This window comes from Tiliqua scincoides, chromosome 1 (genome assembly GCF_035046505.1).
Source record: "Tiliqua scincoides isolate rTilSci1 chromosome 1, rTilSci1.hap2, whole genome shotgun sequence".
In the NCBI taxonomy this organism is placed as follows: Eukaryota; Metazoa; Chordata; class Lepidosauria; order Squamata; family Scincidae; genus Tiliqua; species Tiliqua scincoides.
This window is the reverse complement of record NC_089821.1, coordinates 79,572,357-79,592,644: the sequence shown is the minus strand read 5'-3', so window position 1 is coordinate 79,592,644 and position 20,288 is coordinate 79,572,357. Positions and strand designations below refer to the sequence as shown.

Here is a 20,288-nt window from a genome sequence, read left to right as displayed (position 1 = left end):
CTAATTTGGGCAACAGCACTGAAATCCTATCCTTAGGGAGCCTCTGCCTCTTGCTCCAGTATTCTCCTCCAGTTCCAGTTGCAATATTCTTCCTGCAATTAAGTAATGGTTTTGAGATGTAATAATGCATTGTATGTGTCTTCTGCCTCACAGCTTCACTGGTGCTGCTTAGGTTTTTCTATTCCTCTATTATCACTTCCAGAAAGGAAGCCTAACACCATTCTTGTTTGCCTGCTAATCTGGAGATGAGCGACACCTCCCCATCCCTGCAATATTAGGGAATGACGACTTTTAATCAGAGCCAAACTGGAAATATGCTGAAGTCTGGATTCCAACAAATACCCTGCCCATATCTGTGGGCTCTTTAATCTGCAGTATCAGACCTCATGGGAGAACAACCGTTGTAGGCCCTGGATCTAAGAATTTTCAAACAGAAAACAACAGTCAAACAATTGTTGAGAATTCCAAATGGACATCTTTCGCTTCTGTCTGTGAAAGGAAACATCATCATTCCAATCGTGAAACACAGAACAGGACCTGCCAGGGAAATCCATTCTCTCTGAAATCGGCAGGTCAGGTGATACTGTTTTTTGTTTATTTGTTTGTTTGTTTTGTGAATCTAGACTTGCAGACTTTCCTGTGATTAAAGGCGACTATCACCTAAAGGACACTATACTGCTGATTCCTGTGCAGTGTTGTCTGTTCTGCAGAATACAAGCACAGCATGCAAGTAAAGCTTTCAAATACATATCATGTTTATATACTTACTGTGTGTGAGATCCAATAGGCTCACTTTGCTTCCATAACTGTAAAAGTTAGACCAGCCACATCCTTTTCACATCAGAGTTCTTTTTCCTGCACTTGATGGTAGCAAGAGGACTCATCACCTCCACCTAGTGGTTAAAAAAAAATCTAATTCTGTCTGTTGTGAAGGTATTTCGGTCCTGGCAAATTAACACGTTTGCAGTGTATTGTGTTCCTCCTTGTTTGAGCTTCTGGAAACACAGACACAGTGCATTCAATTTATGTAATGAATTGCAGTGTATATAACAAGGAAGTCAGAAGTAAAAAAGAAGATGGAAGACTGGAGAAATTAAGAAAGGACTAGTTGAATGGTAGGCAAGACATATACAAAAAGACCACCACTTAAATTAATAAAGGTCAAAATCTGCCTGCAAACTTCATGTTTAGAAATCTGCCTTTGCCAGTAGTATGCAGAAGTTGATCCATACTGCTTGATCCGTATGCTCCTGGCATCGATAGAATAGAACTGCCTCAGCATGTGGTAGCAGTGACTAGAAATCAACATAGGAGCTAAACAAAAACTTACTGTTGTCACATGATGGCTAAGAGACTGTGTTGTGAATCAGAACTTCCTCAGTTGAAATCTCTACTCTGCCACGCAGGGCTGACCCAAGAGGGTCACTTGAGGCGGCATGCCAAATAGTGGCATACCCAGGGCTTTCGGCACCCAGGGCAATGCTGTGATGCCACACAGCATCATGGTGTCATTAGGGCGCATGGGCTCCAATTGCTTCCCTAGTTGGGAAGCAGCTGGAGAGCGAGCATGCTCCTGGCAGCCAGCCAGGCAATTTCACCCAATCAGCTGCTGAGAGGGTGCATGTGCCCCAACTGCTTCCCAACTGGGGAAGGAATTGGAGCACATGCTCTGGAGCCCCCTCCTGTTGGTGCCCAGGGCACATGCCCTGTTTTGCTCAGTATGGGGATGATATACCACTGATAACTGTACTTGATTTAGAGCCCAATCCTGAGCTTACTGCCAAAGTGCACCAGAACAGATGGGCCGTGATGCACATTTGCAAAGGTTAGCGCTGGCCAAAAGCTGAAGCTAGCTTAGTGTGAGCCCGCGCTGGGCCAGCTGTGGCACTAGGCCCATGTTCCACCGCCCAGCAGTGTCCCTGACCACCTGGTGGCAGAGAGGTGAGTGGGGGTGTGGGGGGAGATGGGGAGGAGGCATTCTAGGGTGGGGGAGACAGGTGGAGGGTGGGTGGAGGGCAAGGAGGAGGCATGGTGGGAGAAGAGGTGGGGTGGGAGGGGATGGAATCAGTGGAGCTTGGCTTCACCGGATCTAGAGCCCCGTTTCAGACTGCGCAGTCCGACACGGGACTTTTTGATTCTGCACTGGCTTGAAAGCTGCCACAGAATCGAGTAGCCCCATTGTGTGGATACTTCCCTTACTCTCCCCAAGTAAGGGAAGTTGCCACAGAATGGGGCTACTCAATTCAGTGGTAGTTTTCAAGCCAGCACAGAATTGAAGAGTTCCCTTCTCCTGAGGAGGTGGCAGGGACTGCCTGGGATGCATTGGTCATCATTTTGGTGCCGCATGTCAGGCAGCTCAGGATTGGGCTTCCCAGCTGCACATTTTCCTGTAAGTCCCATTGCATTGAATGAGCCTTATTTCTGAGTAGACATGTCTAGGGGATCGCACTGTTAGTTTATTATGGTGCACACGCATTCAGGTGCCATGTTCATGGCAGACTATATGGCATATATACTGTACATTTAAAAATAAACACACAAGACTCTATATTAGAAGCCTGAAGCAAGGCATGTAGTTATCTGAAAAGTGTTGCACATTTTAATTGTGAAATTGTTGGTGCCTCTGGTCATTACTTATGTAGAGCATGTAATGAAAGTGGAGTGGTGGAGCCAACAATTAGGATAGATGCCTTTTGCTTTTGCCTGTTCATAACTGAATTGGAAGTGATCCAAATGCAGAAGTGGTCCACCCATGAGCTGGGTGGACGCACTTTGAGTGGTGACCTGAGGGAGGTGGTGAACTGGCAGACAGGCACCCACATCCTGTGACCACTGCCTCCCTAGATCAGCAGCCTGCCTTATCTTCTTCTCCTTCACTCTTTATAGAACTGTTTCTTGTTTGTGACACTTGTAATGTGGATCAGATCCAGTTGATCTGAGATGGATAACTAGTGGATAAATCTGCATTTGGTCAACAGATTGCTTACAATGACACTACAAAGTTAAACCTAAGAACATAAGAAAAGCCCAGCTGGATCAGGCCAAAGGCCCATCTGTGCCAGCATCCTGTTTCCCACAGTGGCCTACCAGCTGTCTCTGGGAAGTCCACAGGCAGGAGAGAAAGGCACCAGTGACTTAGGCAAGTAAAGCAAGTGATATGCTATAGGTCAGTGGTTCCCAAATTGTGGGTCGTGATCCAACTTTTGGTGGGTTGTGAAACTGACAAGCTGATAACTGACAAGGAAAATGTATGGAAAGTGAAACTGAGCCACACGTGCATGTTTACTTGCAGGTAGGTGAACATGCTTTGGCTCTTATCAAAAGCCAGGTGAAGTGGATCGCATAGTATATTAAGTGGGAAGGAAACAAATGCAAGGACCATAGGATCCTGGAAGGAAAGCCTGCAACCTCTTCATCTCTCAATTCAACAGTTAATTAAAAGATACAGTGAGAATCTCCAGGTTGTGAGTAGCACCCCTAAGGAAAACTAAACATCCAGGAGCACAGTTGGAGTGTTATAAAATAAAGAGCCTTATTTGGTTATTGTTTTACTTTGTCCTGAATCTTCCCTCCAGATTCACTTTGAATTTCTGACCTCTAGTGGCTAACATCTTTTTCTATTATCTTGCCATAGGTTTTAAAATAATTGGACTGTTCCAGGATGACACCTTTGGATCATTCCAAAGGATGCCAATATGGGACTCGATACTGATGATTTGATGGAGCCTGGAGCCACCCTTTTCTAATTCTTTTACACATGTCATCATTCTTCATGCCTCTGATTATGCAAACATCTATTTACTTTATAACTCATTATTTTAGCTAACAAGAAAAATAGCAAGTAAACTTGGAAAAACAATAACACAAAATTTAAAAGATTTAAGTTGATAAGTGTTATAACAAGCCAAACTAACGCACTACTTCTATCCAGCCAATTCTTTTTGTTCCTGTCATTTTGCAGTGTCAGATCTTTAGGAGCCAGCTTGTTTGCCAACTGATATGGTTTCTTCCTTGTGGAAGTTTTTGATGGGATCAAATTTGGACCAGTGGCAGGTGGTAGTGTTATGCATATGTGCCAGCTGAGCTGTTCCCCTTGTTATGGGGATTAGCATCTCTATGGTGAGTCCCTGCCCTACCTCCAGCTGTATTGTGTGGAACAACCCAGGTGAATTCACACTGTGACTTTCTCCAGCTGCACAGATGTGTGGCAAGGATAAAAGGCATGAGAAGAATGGTGCCTGAGCTTCTTGGAAGAAAATGTGATTAAAAAAACTGCAACAAATCCACCACAGGTATTAAAATTTAAGAACATAAGAAAAGTCTGGCTGGCTCAGACCAAAGGTCCATCTAGTCCAGCTTCCTGTATCTCACAGTGGCCCACCAGATGCCTCAGGGAGCACACAAGACTACAGGAGAACTGCATCCCAGTGTCCTTGCTAGCATCTGGCATTCTGAGGTAGCCTACCTCAAAATAAGGAGGTTGCACATACCCATCACAGCAGCTATGGATTTTTCCTTCAGAAATTTGTCCAATCCCCTCTTACAGGCATCCCGGCAAGATGCCATCACTAGTTCTTGTGGCAAAGAGTTCCACAAACTAATTACACGCTGGGTAAAGAAATATTTTCTTCTGTCTGTCCTAACTCTCCCAACACTCAACTTTTGTGGATGTCCCCTGGTTCTGGTGTTACGTGAGAGGGAAAAGAGCATCTCTCTATCCACTTTGTCCATCCCCTGGATGATTTTGTATGACTCAACCATGTTCCCCCTCAGGCCCAACTCAGGCCCCCTCAGGCCCTCTTTTCTAGACTGAAGAGGCCCAAACGCTGTAGCCTTTCCTCATAGAGAAAGTGTCCCAGCCCAGTAATCATTTTGGTGATTACAAATTAATTGAACATCAAATTGAAAGTATTCTGATCTTGTCTGTTTGCCTAAATGGTTACACTGGTGACTGAAGAAACAATGTTTAATAGCAACAAGAAAAAACCATTCTGTGTAGCCTCTCTGAACTAGTTCGTTTAATCTAGAAGGGTGAAACCAATTAAGGAACAGTTAGTTTGATGCTGGAGATGGGGGAGAATTGATTACAGGTTGTGCCTCGTAATCCACTGGTAATCTCAGTGGATAAAAAAAATCAGTGGATAGCAAATCAGTGGAAAAATAGCTTTGAAGACCCACTTCCAGGTTTCTTGCACCTCCATTGTCATCCCAGAATGCATTGGTATAGATGCTATAACACATTCAGCCACTAGATGGGGTGGAATCTAATGGATTAAAATTATTCCATTATTCTTGCAGCAAAGTACAGTATAGTGTCTATAATGCATTCTGGGGCGACAGTGGAGGAGCAAGAAGCCTGTAAGTAGGTCTCTAAAGCTATCTTTAACCCCAAGAAGCTTGCAACCAGTGCCGTTTAACAGCACAAAGGTAGGAAATGGGTTTTTGGTGCTTTTCCCCCTGTTACAAGGCATTTAAAGGTGGATCCCAGTATTGGTGGTGAGACAAGACAGTGGATGCCAAATCAGTGGATAATGAGGCACAACTGTAGGGAAAAATTGAGTAATTGTTCTGGACTCTTCTCACCTTGTATAAAGGAAACTGAACAGGTGCACATGCACAGTTGCTGAGGCTGGGAAATAAGCTGACATATGTGATACTATTTGTGATATTCGTAGTGTTGCAGGTTATGGATTTCAGCTGCAGGTTGTATTTCCAAGTGTTGCAATTGCCCTTTCAAACAGGAACTGAAGTCGCTACCAGAGAAGAAGTTCTAAAGTGCCCACCCTAGGTACATCTGAGGACACTGAATGTCAATGTCAACTACAAAGCTTGCAAGGAACAGCATTCTGATGTCTTAGGACTATTGGATGCACTGACCTGTTCAACTTACATTGTTTGGCTTTATGTGGAAATTTTGCTGTATGGATCATTTTAATTGGATTTTATAGTAGAGAGAATTTGCTCAGTTTGAATCTTTGTAACTTCATTCCCCTGGGCTTCACAGAATGCACACTGGCAATGATTACACAAAATAACAAGTGAACAAATACCAGGGCACAAATATGTAAGAATCCTGAATCCATATTAATACTCTTTAAATGGCAACGCTTGCAGAAACTATTAAAAAAAAAAAAGAAACAGCAGATTGATTTCTACTCTATGCATTCATTTTGTTTTATTATTTGCTCTTGCTATCTAGGGGTTAATAGGTCTAGTGGTTTTTTGGATTGTCTGCTGTAAATGACATTAAGAAACAGATAACAGTTTAAGAATCCAGCAAAAATGCATTAATTGATGTATCCAGTGGCTGATTGTTTTGTTGGGCACAATTAACTGGAAAAAAGATGATCAAGTCATGATGTGAAGCAAATGTCTCACATTTAGCATGTCAAAACATTTGCAATGACTAAAACTAAATGAATAATTTTAGTTGCTAACATTATACTAGGTTGTGCTCTATACGTAAATCCCTAAAGTAGTACATGAGAGGGTGACATTATTCTAATCTTAAATATGGAGAAGTCAAGATACAAGATACAGCAAAAAGTGGCCATTGCAAGTCATTCAGTACACGGAAAAGCAGGGAAAACTGTGGACGGCAGCAGAATGGCATAAGCTGTGGTCTGGAGATTGAGCGGTTGCCCTGCCTGAAGATCAGGCTTGGATTGGCTTTGGATGGGACACTGGTAGTTGCTGATGGAGCTCACAGAGGAATGTGGAATGTGTGAAGGCTTGGAAGGTGTAAGAGTGCAGCCAGCATGGTGACCACACATTGAATGGGAGACATCTGGAGAAACTGAAGATTCTATTAATTGTATGTAGAACAATAACTGTAAAAATCCCACCAGTCTTGTCTTGAGAAATATTGAGATAGGCGGTATACAAATTCAGTAAAATAATGATAAAAGCAGCAAAGAATTATTTTACTATGTAAATCATTGTGTGAACTTCTCTTTGTTTCTTGCTGAAAAGTGATATAAGCACTCTTAATAGTAATAACAATCTTTTCTTTGGAAATATTAAGTGCCACTGTTGTTGTGCGGCACTCCGCCTAGGCTCAGTGAATATACTGGAGTGTTATAACTTGAACAACTTGTCAGCAAAGAAAATAATTCCACAATGATGAAAGATAATTTTTTTTCTGCTTTTAAATTATATTTTTAACTGTTTTTAACCTTGTTTGTAAGTCGCCTTGAGTCCCTTGAGGGACTTGTAAGTCCCTTGTAAGTCGCCTTGAGTCCCCTGGAGAAAGGCAGGGTAAAAATAAAGTATAATAATAATAATAATAGCTCTCAAATGGACAGCATGGGAAATGTGGCACCCTATGCTTTCTCTCTTGCATTGTGTTTCACAGACTATGGGTCAGTACACATGCAGACAGCCTTCTAACCTAAGGCTCACTCACATGTGTATCATCTGGGATAAATGTGCATATGAAAGTAAAACAAGTGTGTTTATGTGAGTAGCTGAAAACAGTTTGAGGGCCCTCAGTGCCTAATCCTAGGCATGTCTACTCAGAAGTAAGTCCCATTACAGTCAGTGGGGCTCACTCCCAGGAAAGCGTGGCTAGGACTGGAGCCTTAGAGCCCAATCCTATGCATGGCTCCTCAGAAGTAAGTCTCATTCTAGTCCTAGAGGACTGCAGCCTTATTCACCCAACGAAAAGTAAGCCTGCCTAGGATTGCAGCCTGAAACGTGCCTAAGCTCAGTTGGGTCGGGGAAGGTGGGCTTTGGACTCTGGTTCTGGACACACCATTCTGGAAAGCGGTGGTGGGACCGACTTGTCTGCAAGCCCAACGCGTCCGGTCCAGCTCGCCTGCAGTGTGGAGCCCCAGGAGATTCTGGGCTCCCTGCGTGCTTGCCGGGCGCCCCCTAGCACCCTGCCGAGAGCGAGCAGGCATCGGAAGCCGGGGGCTGCCGGCAAGGCTCCGCTGCAAGTCCTGGGCGCGCTTCCTTCACGGAGCAAACGCCTGTTCTTCGTGCACTGGGTCGCTCGCCCGGCGGAGGCGCCTCCCTCTGCCTCTACGGTCCAGGCTTGTCGCCACGCCGACTATGCGCCTTCTCCTGCGACCTGAGCCTGGCTACCTGCGCATGCACCGGAGGGGCAAGGAAGGCAGTGGACCCCTGGAGGGCAGCCTTGGCTGCTGCTGCTTCTCGGAAGGAGATCGCAGGGAAGCTTCCACGGCCGCCCCCCCGCAAGGCTCAAGTTTCCATCCGCTGAAACTTCCACAGCATCTCCAAGCACCGCTCCCTTCCTCCAGTTCACAGCCCTAGCCACACTTTCCTGGAGTAAGCCCCATTGACTCTAATAGAGCTTACTTCTACGTAGACATGCATAGGATTGGGCTCTGAGACTGCAATCTTATCCACTTTCCTGGGAGTAAGCCCCATTGACTCGAATGGGACTTGTTTCTGAGTAGACATGCGTAGGCTTGGGCTCTAAGACTGCAATCCTATCCACACTTTCCAGGGAGTAAGCCCCATTGACTCTAATGGGGCTTGCTTCTGAGTAGACACGCACAGGATTGGGCTCTCCATCCGGTTGCCCCACTTAGTGACGCCCACCGTTCTCCTGCTCAAGTCTGCGGCAATCGTACCCACGAGCCAGGGGTCCCACGAAATGCACGTCCCCTCTGGCCTCCCCTTCCCCGTCCTTTTGCACCCCCGTCCCCGATCGCTCCCCCTTTCGCGGTTCAGCCAGTCGGCAGCCTCGAGAACCTCGCACGGTTGTTTGCAGGGAGCCCACGCGGATCCCCGGGGGGGATCCACGCAGTGGGGAAAGCAACCCGGATCGGCGACTGTTCCCAGGAGAGCAGCAGCAGGGGAGGAAGGAAGACGAAAGAGCCGGATCGCTCTGGCTGAAATGCCACCGAGGGGCTCCAGAAGGGTCCGCAGCCCCGGGTGATTCCGCCAAGCGGGCGGTGCAGGGCTGTCCCTGCGAGCCGGCACCACACCGGGGAGGCTTCGCGTACGTCCTGCTTGGTCGGAGGGGAGCTGCGCGTCCACAAATGCCCTGTTAACTCTGAATAGGTTCGTTGACATCAGCGCCGAGTGGGGCTGCTGCTGCCAGCCCCTTCGCTCCCTCCCTCTCTCCCTCCCTCCGTTCTTCCCCCCACTCCTCGCCGTCTCCACCTCCTTCTCCCCTCCTGGTGGAAAAGGGCTGAAGCGTATCTGATCAGAGCCCGGAGTGCTCCTGGCTGGGAAGGAGAGGGGGAGAGGGGGAAGCGGAGGAGGGCTCCAGCCGAAACTCCAGGGCCATTGCAGTTTGCAGGAGACCCTCCTGGCTGGGGCTTCCCCGGCTGCAAGGGCAGAGAGGCGCCTTCTAGAGGATCGCTGGGCTTATTTTGCTGGGATGTTCTTTGCCTCCCCCCAGTAGGCAAGATGCGCGTGTGAATGGCTGCAGGCACCACCAAGGGTAAGTCAACTCGCGTCCTCCACCACCGTGGCTCTCGTGGCATGCATGCGACAGGGGAGGGGGGAACATTGCTCTCCTTCTCCCCCTCCCCACCATGGAAGTTTAAAAGTTGAGGAACTTGAGTTTGGGGGAGGAGGACTTGGTAATGGAGTTGCCCTGGGATGAGGATGGAGAAGCCAAGGGCTGTTTTGTAGGCAGGGGGGAGTTTGGAGGAAAGCCGATCCCCCCAGCACCTAAAGCGCAGGGAAAGAAGGGGGGCGGCAGTGGGGCTGGTGGCTTTTGTGCACGGTTTCTGGAAGGCGTTGCAACCTAGGCGTGCAACGTGCCCAGGCATTGTGTCCCCTTAATGTGGATTCTTGGGGTTCAGAGAAGATCTCTGGAGCCCAGGTGGCTCCCCAGCAGTTTAGACTTCGGAGAGTTTAGTTGGGGTTGCTGATCGATTCCATCTCAGGCCCCAATCCTACGCATGTCTACTCTGGAGTAAGTCCCATTATAGTCAATGGGTTTTACTCCCAGGTAAATGTGGATAGGATTGCAGCCTCAGGCTACAACGGGGCTTACTTCCAGGCAAGTGTAGATAGGATTGCAGCTGCAATCCTATCCACACTTTCCTGGGAGTAAGCCCCATTGACCATAATGGGACTTACTCCAGAGTAGACGTGGCTAGGGTTGGTCTCTCTCTTTCTGCACCTCTCTGAATTCCAACCCCCCTCTCCGGTGCAATTCTATTCATCAGTGTTGTGATCCAAACAGAGCTGGCGGGGGCAACTGGGTAGGATGCCTGGAGGGTCGATGGAGAAACCCAAGGGATGAATATTTCCCCTTTTTGTTGTTGTTGTTGTTCAGATGAGAATTTGCCTTTGTGGTCGGGGTGGCCCATTAACTTTCCGCTCACGTCCTGATGAAGATCAAAAGCGGAGGGGAGAGGGAGAGAGGGAAGCAGGCGAGCTTGCACGGCTCTCTGGTTTCATGCATTGTTGGAAATAAGAGGAAGGGGAGATCCGGGAGGAGGGGAAGAAGAAGAGACCCCCGTCTCTGCACCGACCCATGCAGAGGCCACCTCCTCTCTGGCATGCATTGCAAAAGTTGCTGGATTCCGTTCTTCACTGCTCCACTTGCTGCATCGGTGGGTTCCTTCATTCAGACTATTGGAGGCTTATGCTCCTGAAAGGAGGGGGAGGGGTGACCATTTCCTGAGGCTGACAGCTCCCTGGTCCCAATTCTGCTGCTAATCAGAAGGGGGCTTCTTTGGAAGCATGCCTGATTTTTTTTGGGGGGGGGGGAGAGAAGTTGGAGGAAAGGGGAGCGAGATCCATGCGCAGGTTCCTGTGCAACTTTACCTTTTAAAATCCATGCCTGAGCTTAACGCACACGCTACCCGCTTCAGAGTCAAGAGCATGTGGAATGGAATAACTTGATTTCTCATTACTGACGTCTTGGGGCAAAAGGGTGAAATGAAAGCTCTAGATCAGTGTTTCTCAAACTGTGGGTTGGGACCCACTAGATGGGTTGCAAGCCAATTTCAGGTGGGTCCCCGTTCATCTCAATATTTTATTTTTAATATATTAGGCTGGTATGTGACTGCATTTGGGGAAATGTTACAGATCTGTACTTTTAACAGGCTACAGTGTCTGTACTTTTAACAATGATAGTCACTCCTGGGTAAGTGTGAGTAGGATAGCAGCCTAGGATTGTGAAAAATTTTCCTACTTGATGATGTCACTTCTGGTCATGACATCACTTCTGGTGGGTCTTGGTAGATTCTCATTCTAAAAAGTGGGTCCCGACACTAAAAGTGTGAGAACCACTGCTCTAGATAGTTCTGATCAGAAAGTAAAGTTTCCCATCCTCAGATATTTTCCTCTTCCGCCCCCACAAGGATGACCAGATGTCATAACTGTAAAAGAGGTCAAGGCACCCCAAAATGTAGGACATCCAAGAAAAATGTAGGACATGACAAAAGCTAAAAACACTCTTATATTGATTAATGTGGTTAATTGAAACACTGTATTACTAATCATTAAATTTCAAACTATATAATTTGTTAGATATAATTTATTAATTACAAGAAGGCTATGCACTGCCTGCTGGGGCCTGCTGACAGGGAAACTGAGGACATTTAAGTTCTTTTCCAGGACACCAGTCTAAAAAGAGAATGTCCTGGAAAAAGAGGACATCTGGTCACCCTGCCTCCCCACCCGGAATTGATTGAACTGCAGGCAGGAAAGAGAGAATCCAGCAGCAGGAGCCTGAAGTTTGAACAAGGAATGTTTCTCTGTCTCCCTTCCTTCCCCTTCTTTCTAACATTTATGGAGTAGGCTGAGTTGGGGGTCTTGGAAGAAAAGGCGTCCAAACAGTTCCAGTGATCTAGGAAAAATCTATGGTATATTATTATTGATGAGGTGTGCACATCAGAACTATTCAGGGAAGAGTTAACTTGATTTTCATGTCTGATCTATAAGGCAACCAAGGAGGAATATTCTCCTCACAAACTGCAGTGAGAAAGTGGGGTGGGAGGTGAATAATTCTGGTGATATTTAGCCAAATTACTCAAGGTTTTAAAATAGCTGCTGTTTTTCTGCAGCATCTCCTTGAATCTTGCATTTCTTTCCTTCTGACTTTCTGCCTAAAACTCTCTCCCTCCCCTTCAGATTGGATTGTGTGATTAATTAACTCTGCAGAACAGAATAGATCACTGGAGGCAACACAGCTCACCCCCGAAGTGTGTTAAAGAAAAGGGCAGGCGCAATGTTAGAGAATTTCAGGGGGTTCCAGTGATGTATGTTGGATTTTCTGTTTATTGTTCTGCCACCCTTGGTGACTTGGACATCTTGGCAGTGCCTTCAGGCAAGTACTCATCCTACATTAAAACCCCAGAGGAGAAAAGACACAGGTTCCTTCCTTCAGATCTACAATGCCTTTAATAAGAGCTGTAAAGATAGTGAATTCTTTGGGAATAGTTTCTTTCACTGTAGACTTGTGTATGTGTGTGTGATATGAGTTGTCAGAGATCTCATTGTCTATGCAACACTCCTTTTTGTGAGGAGAACACAAAAACACTGTGCCTCTTGCTTCAGGACACAATGGCTGATTTAGAACTTGAGGAATGGCTCTTATTGGCAGAATAGATACCACAGTGCCACAGGATGAACACTTCGGAACACATCCTGCTTTTGTGTGTGTGTGGGATGACTGCAGCACATGTCTAATGTGAAGTGAAAGTATAACAAACTTTGTAGCTGGAACAAAAACAAAAATGACAGAATTCTTCCTTTATCTTTGTGGGTCCATAAGATTTGCTTAATGTATTTCTTTGAACAAGCTTGGGCTTGTCTATTACTATTACTGAAAGAACAAGAGGTAGTGAGTTTATGGTCTTCTGCTCTGGTATTGTATTTGCAGCTCTTCAGTGTGCAGTGTAGATGAGACTTGAGAGTGGCACTAGCTTCCAACTTAGGTCTGTATAATGCATCCCTGTATTATTTCCTTTAACCCTGCAGTATGAGTGTGTAGTCGGTCCATTCTTATGTGTATACCTGGTGTGAAAGTCATAGACACATTTCCATGTGTGTATGTGGTTATTCTGAGGTGTTTTAGTGTGTTTTGGCATGAAAAAAGCCGGGGGGGGGGGGAGGAAGGGAAAGGATAGGTTAAACGAGCTTGTCTCAGGGTATTCTGAGCTGAAATATCCAAAGCTTCGTGAGTGTACAAAGCTATGTTTGTTTGCCCATGTATGTGAGTGTATGTTGGGGTGATTATCAGGAATAAAGTGTTGGGTAGATGAGAAAGACCCAACAGGAGGCTCCCTCCACAGCTTCTCTAATGCCCCCAATCCCGTCCCATGCCATGTGCACCAATGCAGCTGCAGCATGGCTGCACCTCCCATGGCAGGGAGCATAGGATATTGGCAGTACCTTTGTCACAGATGATCACTCCCTACCCTCCTTCAACATGCCTCCTGGTGGCTCTGATCCTGTCTCTACTGGAACTCCCCCCTCCCAGCACTCACCTGAGGAACCAGGTTTGTCACTGAATCCTTTTCAGACCATGTCCACAAGCAGTTGCCACATGAGATGCAAGAGGGATGCTGTAAATGGAGTACAGTAATTCAGGTGACTGCACCATGATAACCCTCTCAAAGCTCACTGCAGGACAGCTGCAGTCGTAAGGACAACTAGATTTTCTATAGATTCCAGCCATAGCGGCTGCATTGTTTTTCTTCTAGAAAATAGCAGGATGTTACATCACTAGCATGCCTCTAGCTCCATTCTGTTTGCAAAAATGGTATCAAATCACTGAACTCAAATGCATCGAGGCGGCCATTTTTTACATATTGCACGGAGGCCACCATGTTTCTATCATTAGAACTCAAATGCATGGAGGTTGCCATGTTTTCTAGCCTCAAGTTCGAAGGACAGAGGCAAACGTGCTAGAACCTGAAAAATGAATGCAATCCTAGGGTGCTAGAAGGATGGAAAAAAATCAGCTCTCTAGCACTGGAAGCTGAAAAGCGAATACAGCCACAGTGAGACACATTTTATTACATCCTTCCAACCAGTGAAAAATTGGGGTGAGGTTGAGTATGACAAAAGTTACTTTGCTTGACAGAAAACTACAGGTGAATGGCTCTCCTCACATTTGGTGTTGGCATACTTTCATTTTTAAATTGGCTGTTGTGGTATAGACTGTTGTCTGATGCTAGTTATTTTGGCAATTTGAGGAACCGCCTGGCATTTCTTCTCTGAAAGCTTCCAAGTAAGCTCTGGACATATGCATAGTAGAAGCAATTAAAGTCTAGTGAACCTTAATCATGTTCAGACTAAGTAAGGCATCTGACTTAGAATCACCAGGATTTTAGCAACAGAGAAGGGGAAAAGGAAAGCCTTGCTCCTTCAGCCTTTCCTTGGTGATATAATTCAACTCATTAGTGAGGCCCTGGAGGAATTTTTTTTTTCAGTTGGGAGGGTCTGACACCAGAGTGTGCAAAGGGGAGGATTCTGTCTTGAAGAATTGAAAAAAGTCTGTTTTAAAAAAATACTACTTTTTAAAAGATAATGTTCTCTTGCAATAATGTTCACCTACAAACACTTGATCTTCATGACTGATTTTTAATCTTTGGAGGTCTGTTGGAGTGTCATGACTGTTTTGCACGATCATGTTTCTCTGAGAAAAGAAGGCAAGCTGGGAAAAGTTTATCGGGAGTCTAGGCTGTTGACTTTGCTTGGCAAAAGGGGGCAGCATCAAACAGTGCCTTACAGTCTGTGCATGCCTGTGTCTGTACCGTATTCCATTTGAAACAGTGAGTGACCTGGGCTGTTCCTATCATTAGCTGATAATTTTGAGATGATTCAGCGTTGGTAACCTTTTTGTAAAGTAACACTACTCATCAGAGTAAAAGTTATACAATCGAGGCTCATGTTGGTTTGTTTCCCAAGAGACTACTGATTTTATAGGTGAGTTTCCGTATGCAAAATCAGTTTGCAGTGGCATCGATTTGTCACAGATATATTTTGAATTGGAATCAATACTGTATTTTGGGGGAACAAATTTTAAAATTAAAATGTCTGTTTAAAATATTAAACAAGAGAGATTCAGTGTGGCATGTATTGCAATCCTTTTGATTTGCAGTGGCCAGACCGTTTAAGCAGTATAGTCTTCAATGAATGAAATCAACTAAAGCTGCAGTCCTATCCACACTTACCTGGAAGTAAGCCCCATTGACTATAATGGGACTCACTTCTGAGTAAACGCGCATAGGATTGGGCTGAAAAATCCCAGTCCCTGGCATAAAAATGCTTGTTGAATTCATTTGCAAGAGCACAAAATCAAGCCATCAGTTGACCTCTTCGCAAAATGTCTTTCATGTAATTTTCATCATTCCTTCTCACATTAGAAAGAGAAATGAACATTTTGTTCTTTTTACCCTTAGTCCCTTTTGAAAACTCATTCAGTTTAGCATTAGAAGGATATTATTGGTCGAAAATGCTCCAATTTCTTTTCCTTAAAGTGCATTAAGATATTTAACTCCCACTTCACCAACAAAGTTGCTCTAATAAGGAAAAAAAAACACACACATTTGTTATTATTCAAGCAACACAGTTGTTAAATTTGCAGTACAAACAGCCTCCCATGACTGAAAGTGTGCAGGTGTGGTGGTGGGATTAAAAATAAATCTCCTGCTCTTATGTTTTGGATACTTACATTTTTCTTTTCTCCCCTCTAGGCAAAAAGAGTCAATATCCATCTCACTTGCCTAACCTTATATAATTAGCTTTTGGATTTCATGTGCAGAAAGAGGCTGCGTCAAAATAGTGAGTCTGCTTCCACTGTTCAGGTTTCAGTTGATAGTATGCTTTTAACTTTTCTCTAGTAAAGTGGTTCCCAAACTGGTGGGTGGTGACCCACCAGGGAACCGGAAGCAGGGCATTCCCCTTAAGAGGAGTAGCCCTGTTCCAATGGCAGTGATGGCAGTGCAGATCGCAGCACTGTTGCTACCAAGGAGCTTTTATCTGGGGGGCAGCACTGACCTCCTGCAGGGTCCTGGAGGTTCTCAGCCCTCTCTGATCTCCTCCGCAGCTTCTGTACAAAGCTCTTATCTCCAATCTAAAGCTACTTTTGGATTTTGGGGAAAACAGGGAGTAGGTTTAGACTGGAGATAAGGGCTTTTTACAGCAGCTGCAGAAGAGATCAGAGAGGGCTGAGAGCCTCCAGGACATTGCAGGAGGCCAGTGCAGTCCCCCAGGTAAGTAAAAAAGCCCCTTAGCGGCGGCAGTGTCACGATTGCTGCGGTGCCGTCCTGCCCTCTCCCTGCCCCCCCATGCAAATCCTTACCTGGTTCCCAACTTCTGTGTAGGAGTTTGGGAACCACTAGTATTTATTTTGAGATGCTTTACACAAGCCGGATACAAAGTCAGGAAAGGTGTCTTCATTTATGCTACCCAGAGCCCCAGTCTATTCCCTGCCAGCCCAGAGTGTGTAGGGCCTCTGACAACATGCACGCTGCGTGCTATGGAGGAGCAAGAGCCCAGGAGAGGTAAGTAACATTTTATACTTACCTGAAACCACATGGAAAAACTCTCCTGAATGACTCTGTACTGGCACAATGATGACAGACTAGTAGACTTTCTTTGCTGCCATCACCGCAGCAGAATTGTCCCCTCATTAAGATCTACTCCATGTTCTGCAGGTTTTGTTAGGAGTCTTTCACTACCATATCTCATGCCATCTACCCCCTGGCTTTATTGCCTTCAGCTTCCCAGAAAACCAGGAGCTAGTGTCTCTACCCGAAGGCCTCTCTATCCAGGAGTGATTGTGCCAATAGCCCTATTCTCTCTGTAATTTCCCTATTTCCAGTAGTCAATTAGTGCCTCAATAGCATTGCTGGAAGATCATGTTAATTCGAGGCTAGCAAATATTTTTCTAGATGTCTATTGGTAGCTGTCCAGTTTGACATTCTGGCATTAGATTTAGTTAGTGTGTTCTGACGATTTGATCAGTGTGCACCAAGGCCTAGATGCAGAGTGAGAACCAGAACTGGATCTTTGCAGAACCTTATATAAAAACCATTCAGCACTCACATGCATGTGCAATTCTCTCTCTCTCTCTCTCTCTCTCAATTCTGTGGCAGATTGTGCCGAGTGAGATTATAGAATCTGATAGCATCACTTGCAAGCAGTTGTTCTAATACTAGTGTTGTTAACTCATAGTAAGTTACATTGCTTTTAGCTCCTTTGAGGAGTAGCACAACTAAGCACTCCAGTACTTGTGTGTAATAGTTATAATACCTGGACTGTTTGTTCTTGACCGTTGGGATTGTGATCAGTAATAAGTGGATAACCACCATACATGCCATGACTATTACTTGTGTCATTCCACCAGGGTTATAGTTACTGCTTATGCCAAGCAAGGTTGTGTTGAACCTAGAGGGCTAATGCATCGTAAAATATATCCAGAAACATCTGCTTACTGTTGACTTTCTGTAGAGAGTGGGTAGTGGTGGCTTCAGACTGTCTTTTGTTGGGCAGAAATTGGAAAGACAAGTTCCTTTGTGAGATCACCACTTCAGAAGTACCAGCTTTGTGTCTCACCCTGCCTGGGAGGTGTGAGCTTCCCATGAGGAGACAGCCTCCATGTCTGTTGGGCTAATGAAATGTGAAGGCTGTTGTGAATGGCATCGTTGCAAAAGAACTTGAACTGTGAGGAATGTATGCTTTGAATTTATGCACAACAACATAACATCCGAAGTTGCTCTCTGTCTATAATTATTAATTCATGTGTTCATTTTTCATGTTTATGACTCTGCAAGTGCCCGTGGCGATATTCAAGACACAAAATGACAGCTCTCGCTATATTCTCATGACTGCGGCCTGTAGATTGCTTTTTCAGCAAACCACATCTCTTGGACCAAACAAGTGTCATTCTCGCTTAGCGTTCCCACCTGTATTAATCTGATGCTGGTACTATACAGTTTGCAATTCTTGAGTTGTATAAATTTCTCCAGTTTGCATGGCACTTGGAAGGATGTCTGTGTATCTGTGTCACTTACATTACCTTTACCTGTGCTTTCTTGTTATGTGTAATAATAATAATAATAATAACTAGGTATTTATGTATCGCCTTTCTGGCCATCGGATTACTCCTCTGACTTTATTCAAAGTGGTTTACATAGGCAGGCGTTTCTAAATCCCTCAAGGGGATTTTTACAATCATGGAGGTTCTCTCTTTCAAGAACCAACAACATTTCAGAATGGATCTTCCTGGTTTGGTCTCACTTCTGGCCTCCAGTTCTCCCACTGACAAGATAGAGGCTGACAAGCAGCTCCATCTTTCACATGGAGGGCAGCCAAGACGCTTCTTGCTCACACCAAGAGCAGGTGGAATCACTCAGCTTGGCTTGTCAGCTGCTTCCAGGTCTCACCATTCTCAGCCGTTCAGGGAGCTGCCGGTGTCCTCGAACTGGTGACCTTCTGATGTTATCTTTGGGCTAACCAAGGCTCTACCCCTACCCTCTAGACCAGACCTCCTGCCCAGACCAGACCTCTGCCCTGTGTAATGGAGTAGCTTCCTGTTGTTTGGCGTTAACAAAGAGATTGTAGGCTTTTTTGCCTTATTTCTCCCCATGCTAAATAATGATAATTATTTCTAATTAGATAATGAGAATTCAATTTTTGTAGGAGAGGAACTGAGGATATCTTACCTAAGGGTGAGCCAAAGCCCTTCAAGCCAAGCCTACTGTGTTCATCCTCCAGTCCAATGGATGCCTGTTTCTTGATCGCTTTTGTTGTCAGAGAACAGTGATAATGTTTACTACTGGGCAAATTAGGTGTGCATTTGCATTGAAGAAATAGTGTTCAGACCCGCTTCCTGCAAAGGGGTATCAAACAGAGCTATGTTTTTTTCAAAGGGACTTTGGCAGGGCATAGAACCCTGCCAGGCGATCCAAGGATCGGAAGCGGCAGCATTCTAATCTTCATTATTCTGATTTACTACCCCAGTGCCTCTCAAAGGTATTGCAGTGTGGTATGGCTGCCCTCGCAGCTGTCATTTATCATGCCTGCAAGGATTGCACCATAGCGCACAATGCCTAGTTGGAATTTCAAACACAGTACCTGTTGTTAATTTGTTTTCAGTCACTCTGAGTGAGAAAAAGACAACTCTGCAGAAATAGAACCCTGATCCTGCATCTTTTGAGTCAGTGTAAGCATTACCACTGGAATGTTACAAGCATCAACACTACCTCCTTCCCCATGGTAGATGGTAAAATCCTATAAATTATTTCTTTAAAGCTGCCCCTTTTTGTTCCCTGCAGTTGACTGTTGTTTACTACATTGCAGAGGTACCTAGAGCAGTAGTTCAACATTTTCCCTCCATGCTCAGATCAGTAAGTTTGAGGTTCATTTCATATAAGCGGCTGAATAGCATTCATGTTACCTGCTGAGGGCTAAAAGTGACATCATTAAGCAAGAACTGATGTCATTAGGCAGGTGATGACCAGAAATAAGCATCTTTTTTCCCCTTAGGAACTTGTCAGCTGCAAATGACAGAAGAGAAAATACGAAAATATGCAAATCATTATATAATCACCAATTATCATTCATCCCACCTTTACAGCTGCACTGCTTCTGGAGAGGTGCTCTTCAAAGTGTCTCCTCAGCAGAAGTGATGCTGCTGAAAGGGCAACCTGTAAGATAATGGGACTGTCTCAGCACCTCAGCATCTTGTCCCTTTTTCACCTCCATGTTGAGACACCTCCACATTGTTCTCACTGCTGGGAATGGCTCTAACAGTGAGGGGGAGAAGCAACTTACAGGGTGTGTTCCTCCCCCCTTCAGGAATCCCAAGGAGGCCTTGGAGGTCCTGAACTGCTCCCTGATGTTAGTAGTGAACTGGGTGAGTGTGAAGAAGTTTAACCTGGGAGAAACTGTCATCTTGTTTTTCATGGGGTAACGTTCCCCTGGAAGAAGCAGATCTGCAGTTTGGGCGTAATTAGTTTTCTTATTTTTTTAACCGTTAAAAAAAACTCTTATGTGAGTTGTGTAATTGTGCTTGACACAAGAATATTTTTATGTAGGTTTGTGATTATTGTATGTGGTGAACCAGCAAGAAAAGAGGGGAAAGGAAATGGGAAATTCAGAACCTGTTCTATCAATTGGAATGGTGAATGGAAGGCAACAATGGAGAGAAAGGTACGATAGAATGAGATGTATTCATGGTTTATAACTATATTCCTATATGCATCTACCCAAACATCCAGATCTGTGGTCCTACTACATGCTCCCCCCCATCGCTGAGGTGTGGTGGTAGAGGACAGAGAAGATAACCATTCTGGTCATGTTGCTAGAACTATAGAAACCCCTCCCAGAACAGATCCACC

At 45.2% G+C, this 20,288-nt stretch overlaps 1 protein-coding gene across 7 annotated transcripts in view; it reads left to right on the top strand.

Annotated features, from left to right (window-relative positions):
- Window positions 1–9,161: 9,161 nt before the first annotated feature.
- SEMA5B (semaphorin 5B) overlaps window positions 9,162–20,288 on the top strand; it is a 443,759-nt gene continuing 432,632 nt past the window's right edge. For all 7 annotated transcript variants that reach the window (XM_066611786.1, XM_066611789.1, XM_066611780.1 and 4 more), the window contains exon 1: window positions 9,162–9,415. The gene's annotated coding sequence lies outside the window, so the exon portion shown is untranslated. The remainder of the gene's footprint in view (window positions 9,416–20,288) is intronic.